Below are 12,699 nucleotides of genomic sequence, written 5' to 3'. Positions count from 1 at the left end.
GTGACGGTTGGACTTTTTTGTCTAGAAAATTTCGCAACCGGAAGTTTGCAAGGAATGCGTAGATCACCGACTTCGAAATAGATAAGCCAATTTTCTAACAAGGATTTCGGAGCGGATGCTGGAGTGGGAGAACAAGAGCACCAGGTTGACTTGTAGCTGAGTTCCAAGCGCAGAGCTGCATGTGGCCCCACGCGTATCGTGTGTTGCTGATAAGTAAATGACTCACAAGGTCAACTACGAATATCCGCTAATTGATTTTGTTAATAAGCAATCGCTTTCCTTTATCCATTTTTTCCCTTAAAAAAGTGCATAAGCCGAGATGAAGAAATCGACACGCCTATCGGATGAATTGCAGCAATGTTACTCTATATTTCAACAGTTCGCCTCCAGAGACCTTCCTTACCTTTGGGAGTAACAACGTATAGTAGTAGCCCTGTTGGAGGGCTGACTGGTTTCCCATTACTCGTGAGATTAAAATTGGAGACATACGAAATTCTTTCAACAAATACGGAAACCGTATTGGAACAAGGATCAAGCTTCAGGGCACCCCGATCTACTAGATGGTTCGGGACGGTATTTGCCTTATGTTCTTACTTAAGATCGAGGGGAGAGAATTCTCTTAATTCCTGGCTTAATGCTTTCTATCTAACACCAAATAAGACGATACCGGATCTTCGACTTAAGCTTGATGCTCTGGAGGACGCTACCTTCTAGATTATCAAAATGGCGGCAAGAACAGAGCTCGCAGTTTTAAACACCGGAACTACACCAGCGCTTCGGCGTCCAGGTTGCGAAGGAAGTATTACCGACTTAAACTTCGCATCGGAATCACTGGTTCCGTTGGTTGATGGGTTGTGAATTCTGGACGACTTCTTGGCAAGTGACCATAAACACATCACATCGAAACTCTTGAATCAGGTGGAGCTGCAGCGGACACTGTCGTAAATTCAATTGCGAACCTAATAACAACAGTCTGGTTAGCCTTCGTACCTAGGAGGAACTGAGTCATGGTAAAACTTCTATGTATCGATGAACGGCGGAAATTGTCAAGCTACTGACGAGTGTTACAAACTCCGCCATTTGACACAATGCTCAAAGACCAGGAGGAGGCATGCAGCACAATGCCAGAGTATATATAAGCTAAAAGGAGATTCCGCAGCGCGGAAGTTCGCACGCCTGCTTCGTGCCAGGCCGCCAGCCATGTCGGCGGCAGGACAGTGCGTGGGCGGAGTCGATTTCATCACCGACAATGTAGTCGGGGCTCATGTCTCCGATGTGCCACCACATCACTTCGCCTTCAACTGAAATCACGCGGGTTCAACGGAGGAACGCCGCGCGCCATTAAGGCGGCATTTAGTGTCCGATGCCAACGTTCCAGCATTCCATTGGATTGGACCACCGCGTAAACTTGTCGACGATTGTGAGGCAATACTTGTATTCGTGCGAGTCTCGTAAAGAACCAATGATGTCGATCGTATGGAAGCGCTTGATTTTTATGTACTTGCAGATTTTATACTTCAGAGACGCGATGCACTATATGAACCAAGAATTTATGTCCTTGTACCTGGACGGTCTAAAGTATTTTCCATTAACTAACCGGTTCGTCCTGAGGCCCGGGTGTGCAAGATCCTTGCGAAAATCGGCCAGAATGAATGGCCTAGGTCCCTTGTCTGAAGACAGGAAACTCCTTGAACTTGTATTTGGAGTTTGCCTCAGGCTCTGAAGCCCTACTTCGTCTTTCTGCGGCTCGGTGATTGCCGTATAATCGATCGCGGTGGGGATTGTGACCTTCGTAATTCGAGAAAAAGCGTCCGCAACAACGCTGTCTTTTCCAAATACGTGTTGGATGTGTGTTGGCGAAGATAAGCTTTGTCGGGCTTTTGTTTAAGCGCGAAAGTAAGGCTTGTGGTTCGTGAACACAGTGAACGGCCTGCCCTCAAGGCAGAAGCAGAAGTATTTAATGGAGAGGTACGTGACGAGTAGCTCACAATCGTAGCCGCTGTAGTTACGCTGAGCTGAGTTGAGTTGTTTCGAAAAGAAGCTCAACGGTTGCCAGGTAGGATTCACCCCTTGATGAAGAGCGGCGCCTACCGCTGTGTCTGATGCACAGCTTTCTCCAGACAACATTGTCAGAGAGATGCTGAGGAACGACGACAGACGGGAAAAACACCAGAGTGGCTCTTCCCCTGGTTATTTTGTCGGCGACGTTGTCAATCATCAGCGGTGGAAAAGCTGGGTGTCGTATGGTTTCGATGAATGAACCACACCAATTTACCTACCATTCAGATTCAAAACGGAATCCCGCAGAATACAAACATCGACTAGAAGATGCGTTCATAGCGCGTTTCTGGAACTAAGCCACGTTTCAACAGAACTTTGGCTCCGATGTGACACTACTACGATAAATCATATGACTAAACAAACATCGCGGACATAACAAGTATGGATGAGCTCATTCGACATCAACAAGATTACTACAACAAAGGGGTTACGCAATGGACTGCAGGGTAGACTGATGCAGAATATTACTAGTCTCTCTCCTTCTGGGGGTTATCTGTGGTTCTCAAAAATTCGAGCCTCTCGTCTACCAAGTGGGTGGGGACAAATATCCCCGGTACAAGGTGACGGTACTATTATCAAAACGCTATGGATCTAGACCGAGGAGTTGAAAAACACCTCCCCCATGCGAATCGCGTCCATTGTATAGTTTGCAGTCAGGAGTGACTGTATTCGAACGGAGCCCCACTGATTCTTGGTTACTTCAGTGAGTAAGATTCACCTTTCCGTATCAGGGGTATGGCACGGCGGACCTCCTAACCACATACTTGTAGGAATTATATGAGGAATATAATAAAACAAAACAGCAAATCAGACCACACACAAACTGGCTGATCAGGCGGAAGTAAATTTTCGTAGTACTGAGAGCCAGGAGCAGTGGACTTACTACGAAGAACACAACTAACAAAGGTCCCCGATAACCAAGCAGGGACAACCAAAGGACGTCAGGAAGGAGACAGGTCTCAGTGGTGCAGGTGCTAAATGATATCTGCGCTATCTGAAGGACGGCCTGAAACCAGGGTGGACCCTTAAGAAGGTTTGGACAGACCGACGCTTTCAGTATCAGGGCCAAAAAAAAACGGGGTGCAGTGAAAATCTGCCGGTAAGAGGGAAATGCTCCCAAGAAACCGAAACCCGAGCCCAAGAGAGGGAAAATCTCGAGGCGGTCAGGGTTGACGGTAGGAGTCAGGTGACCCGTTGATATCTATGTTAATGCGGTAAAGAGCATTCGACTAGTCATAATGCCGAAAATACTTCCGGAGCAATTACTCGTGAGGAGCAGGAAATATTTGAAAATCTCATTGTCATGAAAATGTGTGAAGGATGAAATAAGGAGTTTTCGACCAGGTTTCATACTGATAGACTATGCGATGGAGGGCACACTGGACTGGCTTAGGACTACAGTTCCTAAATTGCCAGGACAGAAGGGAACGGAACTATCGTCATGTGCTGGGGATAATATACCAGGTAACGGTTTACCTTCCCAAAACCGCAGCCATTGAGACGGGGAAGTCTCTACGCCTCATCATCACTCAAAACATGGATCTCCACACCCCCGTTATGGAGAGCTTGTAGAACCAAGGAGAAGGGTAGAGTCCAACCCTCACGGGGGTAGACGACCGATCCTTGGAGGTAATAAACATCGTAATTGCCTCATCAACTACAGATTTGGTAGCATATCTGTCGACGTGCGCAAGGAAGAATACTTCGGAGGACACACCGGGTGGAAATCCTATCCGAAGGAATCGCGGAAGCCATAACGGCCAAAAGGGCAGATCCGAGCAAGGAGGTGGACCTGCTGCCCACAGAAGAAAAATTGAACGACCTTGGTCTAGACCTTCGAAACGGCGAAGCACAACGAAGTGCCATGTCGAAGGAGGAGGACAATGCTACAGCATCGAAGAATAGCTCAGGTAAACATCCACCATATAAAAGCTGCATCTGCACTATTTGCAAGGGCAAGGTCCAAGGATAACATTGAAATAGTGCTGGCTCAAGAGCCCTGGTTGCACCGGGGGCAGATTTGTGGTCTGCAAGGAGGAAGTATGCAGATAATTTGGAATTCCTCTGATGGAAAACCAAGAGCTTGCAACATTCTCAATATAAACTTAAGATACATATGTCTTTCAGAATTTCTAACTGGCTGTCCAAGTTTTACCGGAAGACGAGGGAAAAAGAGAGGCAGTCGTGGTATCAGCATCCTTTCCAGCAAATCGCATTAGCCGTAAAACCATCGAACTTCTGCGATACTAACACTCACCAAGAGGTCTGGCGAAGCAGTGACATTGATTGCAGAGCACATAACGTAGAGAACACTCCAACATTCGTGACCAGTACCAGGCCAGAGGTACTTGACGTAACTCTCGGGAACACTCTGATGAGCGGTTTGGCCGGGAATTGGAGGCTGTCGGATGAAAATTCTATTTTAGATCACGGAACAATCAGATTCCACATTGAGGGCAACTTGGAAGTAGATACATTAATACGGAATCCCAGGAGAACAGACTCCTACACATGATATTTCAGTGGCAACATGGTCTCAACAGATGCGTCATTGACACTTATGAGGCCAGCTGTTCGGCTAAGACACAAAACTCGTCAAGGAACTTTTTTTCACCTTATATATCCGTGGGGGTATCAAATAAAAGGTCTCAATTACTACTTTCATAGAGAGATTTTAGTTTCGACGAAGCTTTTAAAATACGCGAGTAAGGGGTTAAAATGTACACACTTAAAGTGAAGCAAGAAGTAGTTCGGAAACAACGCAACCAAAAATTCTCAAAAAAAATCATGGCGATGTGATTATATGAAATTTAGACCTCAAAATATATCCCATTTCGATATCTGTCCAAATGAACATACGTATATAATGAACTTTTTGAAATTGAACGGAAAACCATTTTAAGGTCATCTTATGTACCAAATTTTGCAGCCTCGAGGACAATATGCAGTCTCGGGGCTCAAAATACTCTTCATGTCGATACCTGTTTAAATAAAGTTAATAATAGTATTGCCTCCTACAGTGTAACGTGTCGTTACGGTCTTGAATGAAGTGCTCTAACACACTTCAAGGTCCTGATCCAATATGAATTGTTGCGCCCACGATTATTTCCTAGTTGTCACAATCTCGGCAGATGCCGGATTTTACCTAATACTACTAAGTGCTAAACATTTAGGGTCGGATGATCCTACCTACTTAAAAACTAAAGGGGCGCTGGTGGTAGGTCAATGGGAGAATCCGTCGAGAACTCCCCGCAACATCGAGCATGTAGGCAGAATGGTGTACTTCTGCATGGTTTGAACCAGACTGTGCTAAAGTCCGAGGACATTAAGGTAAACCGTGAGGGATTTAGGTATAACACCTGTAGCTGACAATATTATGGGAACTACAACCACCCGCTCGAGACGCCAAATTTCTTTGATTCCCTGAGGCAGTGGCTCATAGTATGTTATATTTTTGAGAAATTGACTGGAACCCCGCTTCAGGTTATCCTAGAATCATCAAGTTTCGCAGTAATAAATGCTATACTATAGAGCACTATGACACCAAGTTTGGTGGAAATCTCACTATTAGTAACAGAGTTATAATAGGTCCAAATTGCAAATTTCTTACATTCTAAAACTTTGAATGTCAGTATCATACTAAAGTGAATAGTCTGACAAACTAAATGCATAAACATTACGAGCTGGATACAAATGCCCACTCAAATATGCTTATATAAGCAATACACAATCTCAAACGTTTAGCTTCCGGTTTTCCGACTTATTTGTGTCCCTCTTAGGTGAACTTCTTCACATTTGCTAACAATTCTTCTTTCATTGTTTGAAGCGCATGCCATTGCCATGCCGTCAAAGTTCCTCACATAGAGAAACAGGAAACCGTTCATACCCGGCTTCCCGACTTGTTTATCATTAATAACTTGGTCTGGGCTAATTTAGCCGAAGGATATGGAGAAATCAAATGGGCAATGACACTATACCACAGACATTTCGATTATGTTGTATGTCAAATGCCTCCTGCCGAGCCATAAACCTTGGTCTGGTTCTGGTGAAGAAGACGAGTGGTATTAAAAGTTAATACCCACATGCTTTAAATCTGAAGAACGATCGCATTTTCCTAGACGAAATATTGAAAGCGTCAAACATTTTTTATTTAACTTTTGATGATGGCACTTCGCATTGGACTCAATTAAATTGGCGTAGGAGCCAGGAACATGGCCCATGTTGATAGAAAGCAGAATTTGAAATCCACATGTTATAGAGCAAGCGTTACAAATCTTTGACCGGCAACTCAACTCAGTGAAACCAAAAGTTCTCATTGACGAATCAGCCTTCCTAGAACTTGATGGACCAGAGACACTCGGGAGTGTAAGTTTATCAAGAAATCCTGAGAGAGTTGGAACATATTTTTAGAAACGCGTTCGCCCGAGATTATTATCCTGATTTGACTCAGGCACTCATTCACAGCTGAGTTGAATGGTATCCGACATCCAGTCACGATAACAAATCCCTATGCTACCAGCTAGATTTAACCGCGACCTTCTGCTACGACAGCCTAGCGCATCTAAATTGATATAACGCATCTTCACGCATTTTTACTTTACTCCATGCGCAAAAGCGTACGTATATATGTTACCTAAATTAAAAACCGCTGGTAACCGGGTACATACATGTATATTATAACGGTTACTACCCGCAAGCTTCATTACTACATACATATGTCTACCTCGAGCAATTGATGCTGATATGCAAATAACTAAAAAAAGCCAAAAAAGGGAAACTAAAACATTCCCATGTGTCCGGAGGCCTCAAGTGGTTAGACCGTTGGGTTATCGTAGCAGAAGGTCGCGGTTCAAATCTCACTGGTGGCAGAGATATTTTTTATCGTGACTGGATGTCGGATAGCAGCCGACTCAGCTGTGAATGAGTATCTGAGTCAAATCAGGGTAACAATCTCGGACGAGCGCAATGCTGACCACATTGCATCCTATAGTGTGCTCTAGGGCACTGTTGCGGTTTTAAATGAAGTGCTCTAACACACTTAGAGGCTCTGATCTAATATGGATTGTTGCGCAAAACGATTATTATTATTATTAAAACACCCCCATGGACCCTGCCGTTTACATAAGCCTACTTTAGATGATGATGACATCATACACGTCTTAGGGAGCAATAAATTTATCTGAAATGAGAAACTTTGACCGTATATAACTTTTTTAGTAATAGATGGATTGCCTTCAAAGTTTTCAGAATTATGTCCGATATTATCGCCTACGCTGATACCTGAAGTTGGCAGGGGTTTTCCGGTAAATTTCTAAAATATGGCAATATAATATTATTAACTTTATTTGTGCAGATATCGGAACGAAATGTATTTTGAGGCCTAGATTTCTACAGATGCATCATTGTGATTTTTTTTTAGATTTTCCGATTGCACATTTTCTGAGAACGAGACCTGTTTCACTTTCTGAAGCAGATCAGTTTCGAAAAATCGAGCCCTTTCAAAAAGGAGGTTCCACGATGGATCACATCCCCCATCGATGTTCCTTCTGCCTCAGATGTATTGTGAGGCGCGGCCTTTGAGGTTTCCACCCTGCCTTAACATCCTCAGGCCATGATATTGGAGGATCCCCCTTTCCTAGGTGAGTTTTGAGGGGCTAAAGAGGACTAGGGGAAAAGGAAGTCTTCAAATCAGAAGTGTCCAGATATTTTTCATCATAAAATATATTTCTATAATAATCATGCCAGATTACTCAATTAAATGAAAAAGAAGAAAAGACAATTGTAGAGAAACCAAATAAAGGAAAAAGTATAAAATGATAAAATAATAAATTATGATAAAGGCTCAAATTGATATATAAAATATTTTTAAAAAAATTAAACAAATAAATGGAAACGAAACGAAATCAAGAATCTAGAACGATATTAGGTAATAAAATAATAAATAAAAAATAATAAGAAACATGCAATTCAGACCCTCCTCCTTTTAAGATCCAAAGGTGAAGTTCACTTTACAAAATCCAAACCCCTCCATTATTTCGGCAAAGAGTATGTTCACATGCAAGAAAAACAAAAATTATTGTAATTGCAACGGAATCTACAAGTGGGGTCTGGTGCTAACCAGCTATCAGTAATAGAATACAAATAAGGCCGTTTTCTTGGATTTTTTCAGAATTTTTTTTTGTGAATAACTGGATAAAGATACAAATAAATTTTTCACCATAGATTTACTAATATCTTGAGCGTGCATAGTAATTTTTCCAGACCGATCGCATAGTTGGTTATTGAAGAGAGAGAGCAATTTATACACCCATCTCCAAAAAAAGGTGTTTTTCTGCTGCCACGCTAGAGGGCGCTACTATTATCTTAAAGAAAACAAGCAAACGACATTTTAACGTCAAAACTTAACTACAGTCCGCAAACTAGGATTATTAAAAAATATTAAAAGCTAAATTTTTGGCGCCGTGTTAAACTTTTTGTGAATTTTGGTGTTTTTGTAAGGCTTCTTTAATGAATAAAAAAAAACTACTGAATGAATCCCAATTATCCTAGTTTGTGGACACTAGAAATATGTTCTGAATAGGTCGTGAAAATTTCAAAGAATTTCATTGGATAGATTTTGGGCTATGGTGGCAGCCGATTTTTAGCCATAAAATCATTACTGATCATTAATCTGCTATACGTAGTCCATAAATCTTAGGTTTCTTAAAGAAACACATGTGCAGCCTTGGCTTCAATTCTTCTCCTTTTAGTGAAGTCATGCGAACGTCATTCCGACCGATGAATACGCGCTTTATTACGGCGATCGACATAAATCTGGCTTGTGACTTATTAAGTGTTTAACACTATAATTTCCGAATGACTTCGAATATCAAAAAATCACTTTGCCAATATATTCTACGCTATATCCAGATACAATTGATGCAAAAAAAAATTCGATTCCGCGGATCCGACACACGGGATGACCCCCTTAATAATTACATACCCAAAAACCAGGATGGCGCGGTCTAATTCACCTAATCCAATTTTGCAATTTGGTTCATAATAAATTCTATGTGAATAAAAACTGAACCTCTTCTGTGGTGCATCGTTTCCAGTCAACTTAATCACTAAAATAAACAAATAAAGCTCAATTAAAACTCTGGGGATTGACTCACGTGTTCGGAGCAATCTATCGTTAGTTGGTCAGCCAACAACACCGCAAACGTTAGAATCCTATCATGGCGTCTTGGGATTAAGACAGTGGCGGTCGGCAATTGGAGCTCTACCTATCGACGTAGGCTTTGAATTAGAGGGGTTCATAAATTAATGATGCAGTGAATGCCAGACGTGGATGACTTTATCGATCTCAAGTTTTGAACTTTTGACCAAATCCTGACTGCGATTGACCACACTGCGTCGTCTGCTCAGCACGCTCTGGACTCCTCTGATCCGGTGCCACACCAAGCACTGTAGCTTCCGCCACAACCAGCGCTCCTGGTAGAAAGATCCCAATGTCGCCAATATCGGAGGAATGACACCACTCGAATACCAAAAAAACCAATACTTTTTCTTATCTAACTCACTAATTTTAGCTTTGAGAAACTTTTCTACAACAACTTGCATCCTGTCCGGACCCCCTCTAATTCGTCACCATCCGCACGCCTTTTCCCCACCCGTGTTGGTGTTTATTCTTCAGGACCCGGTGCGGACCCACGTACCGGAAAGGACACGTGATAGACTGAAGTGCTCAAAGGACCCCTCCCCCCCCCCCCAAATTCTCGAACCTGGCTAGAACAGAGGCATGCAAGCACGTGACGACGGAGCGCTGTGATGGGGCTTCAATATTTGCGGACGGACCTTCATGATCAATTCCGCCATCTTTTTTTAGGTTTTTTGTGATATCCTTCACCTCCTGGTCGTCTCCGGACACTCAGGATGGTCTTTTGGCCATCGACAGCCCTTTAGGCTATTATCCCACTGTGTGAATAAGTCCTGTATTGCACTTCAACTGCTGTGCATGAACTCTATAAATTTGCTTTTTCACTCTTTCAAATGAATCTAAAACTCCGCTCACGTGACCACAGTCAGCCATTGAACCCTTCAAGAATAAGGCCCCAGTTAATTGCGAGAAGTTGGCCTTGCGGATGCTATTGACTGCGATTTAGATTATTCCGACTCGTGTTGCCTCAATTCGTTAATATTTGGTCATCTTTTGATTCCCTAGAAAATTTGCGTTGATACCATTTAATAACTTAAATTTTCCACGACTTCAAATGCGATTAGGAAAATCCATTCTAACATTTTCGTTTTATTTGAGAACTTGCATTCCTCTCATGACAAGAACAATGGAATGCTTTTTCAGGTCTCTCACCGTCTAAAATTCATTAAATTACTTGCAAACGCATGCACGTTTCTGTGGGTATTAAGCGATTGTACTTTTAGAATTCCTGAAAGTGTGTTTTCTTAATTCCCATTCTTATTGCTTATTTTAATTATTAGAAAATCTTCATCTTCATTTTAACAATACAATGGCATCTGCATTCAATGTGAATCCACGTTTGTATTTGGGATAAATTTAAAGAAGAGACCGGCAGTGACTACAAATGGATAATTAATGAATTTTCAACCATGTCGATCCATGCACGTCTGGGTGGTAGCGAATTTCCGCAGTGCAAACATTAAGCTTTCGATTTTCAAATTGTAACTGCCAAAAACCCAGAAAAAATTCGCAACTACCTGTCAGCTGATCTGGCAGTTCTTTTCCACGTCGCAACAACTTGCAAGAGAGAGACGGCACCAAACGGAAAATCCGTCACGGAACTATTGCAAGTGCGACTATTGATTTTCCCGTAATTCCCGACAATTCTGCACATTCCACTTACCTTTATCACAGAAAGATCCGTGACCTGAGTTTCCGGATCAGCGTCCCCGCATCCTGGAATCCGCAGCTTCCACAATGGCGCAAAACCGTCCCAACTTTTCACAGAAATCGCGGCGGGACTCGCTCCCGTTTTCACCTTTTCCACAGACCGGCGCCGCCCGCGGTCTCCATCGCCGACAAACACTTTCCGAGCGACAATCGACAAATCGCACTGCAACCTCCGCGGCCTCGACTCCAGGCGGCTTCAACCCCTTCTTGTTCTTGCACGGCCTCTACCACGGCGCGGCGACCGCCTCCGCGCCTCGTCGCAGCAGCAGCGACGTAGCATCCCACCCCCGGCACCGAACCGCCGGTCGCCGGCCGCCTACGCAAAATCTGACCCGAAAAGTGCATGGCCGCGCCCTGCCCCGCTCCTCCGCCGGCCAACAGGTTCCTTGGGCACTTCTTTCGCGCACGACCCCTCGGCGGAGGTTTTTGCGTTGTTTTTGGATTCCGGCCACGAGCGCGCTTGTCAAACCACTTAACACACATACACGCGCAGTGGAGGTGAGTGCAGCGCAACAGTCCGCTCGTAATCGGCACTTGGGGAGTTGTGCGGGAAGAGGATGGATCTAGAGTTCGCGCGGCAGGAGATTTTCCGACGGAGGGCTAATGGCCGCGTCAAATCGATAAACATCGAATTGCTGAGGGGAAACGAACATATGAGCGCGTAAATGGATGCGAATCCACGTTGCAAGGGGTGGCGGACAGGTGGCAGCGCGTCGGTTCGTTGGAATCAGCTGTAGTTTCCGGTGAGGTTGCTATAAATGGCGGTTCAACGGGAAGTCATAGACGAAGTGCGATAATTAATTATTTGGCGAATCGTTAAACCATTTCCCGTGTAGATTTTCGGTCATATGAAATTCTGCACCGCCTTTCGTTGTAGGAAAATTTGTGACTAACACGGCGAAGCTTCCGTGACGTGCATTTTTCCATTAGAAAATCTAAGATTTTGGGAACTCATGACTGCTTTCTAATGAACGCTTTGAAGGTAAGTTGGCTTTATTAGAAGGTTTAAAATCGATTCAAAGAAGACTATTATTCCAAAATGTATGGAAAGACTTGCATGATATTTTCTCAGTCGCTTCGTTGTACACTTGAATCGAAATCGGCGAGCAATAAACAATATTCGAAAAGTAGCTGCTACGAAACTACTTTGAATAGTTTCTAGTTGTGTAATATTAGCACGGATGGATGCATCGTGCGCTTCTCTTTCTGGCTGCGCTTGCTTTCTGGAACAAAGGTTTTACCCGGGTCAAGGAGGCTCTCTTGATGTTTAGGCTAAAATGGTGTGGGCTTCGCTCGAGGACTTCGAAGCGAACCTCGTAAGGTAGCTGCAGCGGCCTCCGGGAGGTGTCTGTTCTAATTAAGCCATACGTACAGGAGTCGAGATCTCTAGGCACGTTAACCATGTTTTTCGCCTGGTGGCGGCTTTAACTTTCACACTGTGCCCTTGAGCAGGCGCAACAAACCGTTCATGTTAAGTTCTGACCTAATGTTGAAGGCAGGGGCGCTGGGGAGTTTCAGGTTCTCCGATTATATCGGCTCCGTGGGACTTGAAGCAAATGCTTCGTGATTGAAAAGACTTGTGACCAAGAAGGGCTGTCTTGGGCCATTATCGCGGCTTTTAGCGTCCTGTGCCAACTTTTAGGCATCTTTTGGCTGCGAGTGGTACGCGTTTGGAGTTTCCTCACCCAAGCTACATTCCCTGTCGGTGATTATAATTGTCGGCACATCAA

General features: G+C 43.8%; 1 protein-coding gene across 1 annotated transcript in view; it reads right to left on the bottom strand.

The window, feature by feature from the left end:
• Positions 1–11,398, bottom strand: part of LOC119653580 (serine/threonine-protein kinase grp) — a 52,765-nt gene extending 41,367 nt beyond the window's left edge. The window contains exon 1 of the mRNA XM_038058337.1: positions 10,923–11,398. The gene's annotated coding sequence lies outside the window, so the exon portion shown is untranslated. The remainder of the gene's footprint in view (positions 1–10,922) is intronic.
• Between the last annotated feature and the right edge of the window lie 1,301 nt (positions 11,399–12,699).

Source organism: Hermetia illucens, chromosome 1 (genome assembly GCF_905115235.1).
Source record: "Hermetia illucens chromosome 1, iHerIll2.2.curated.20191125, whole genome shotgun sequence".
In the NCBI taxonomy this organism is placed as follows: Eukaryota; Metazoa; Arthropoda; class Insecta; order Diptera; family Stratiomyidae; genus Hermetia; species Hermetia illucens.
This window is presented reverse-complemented; position numbering and strand designations above follow the sequence as displayed.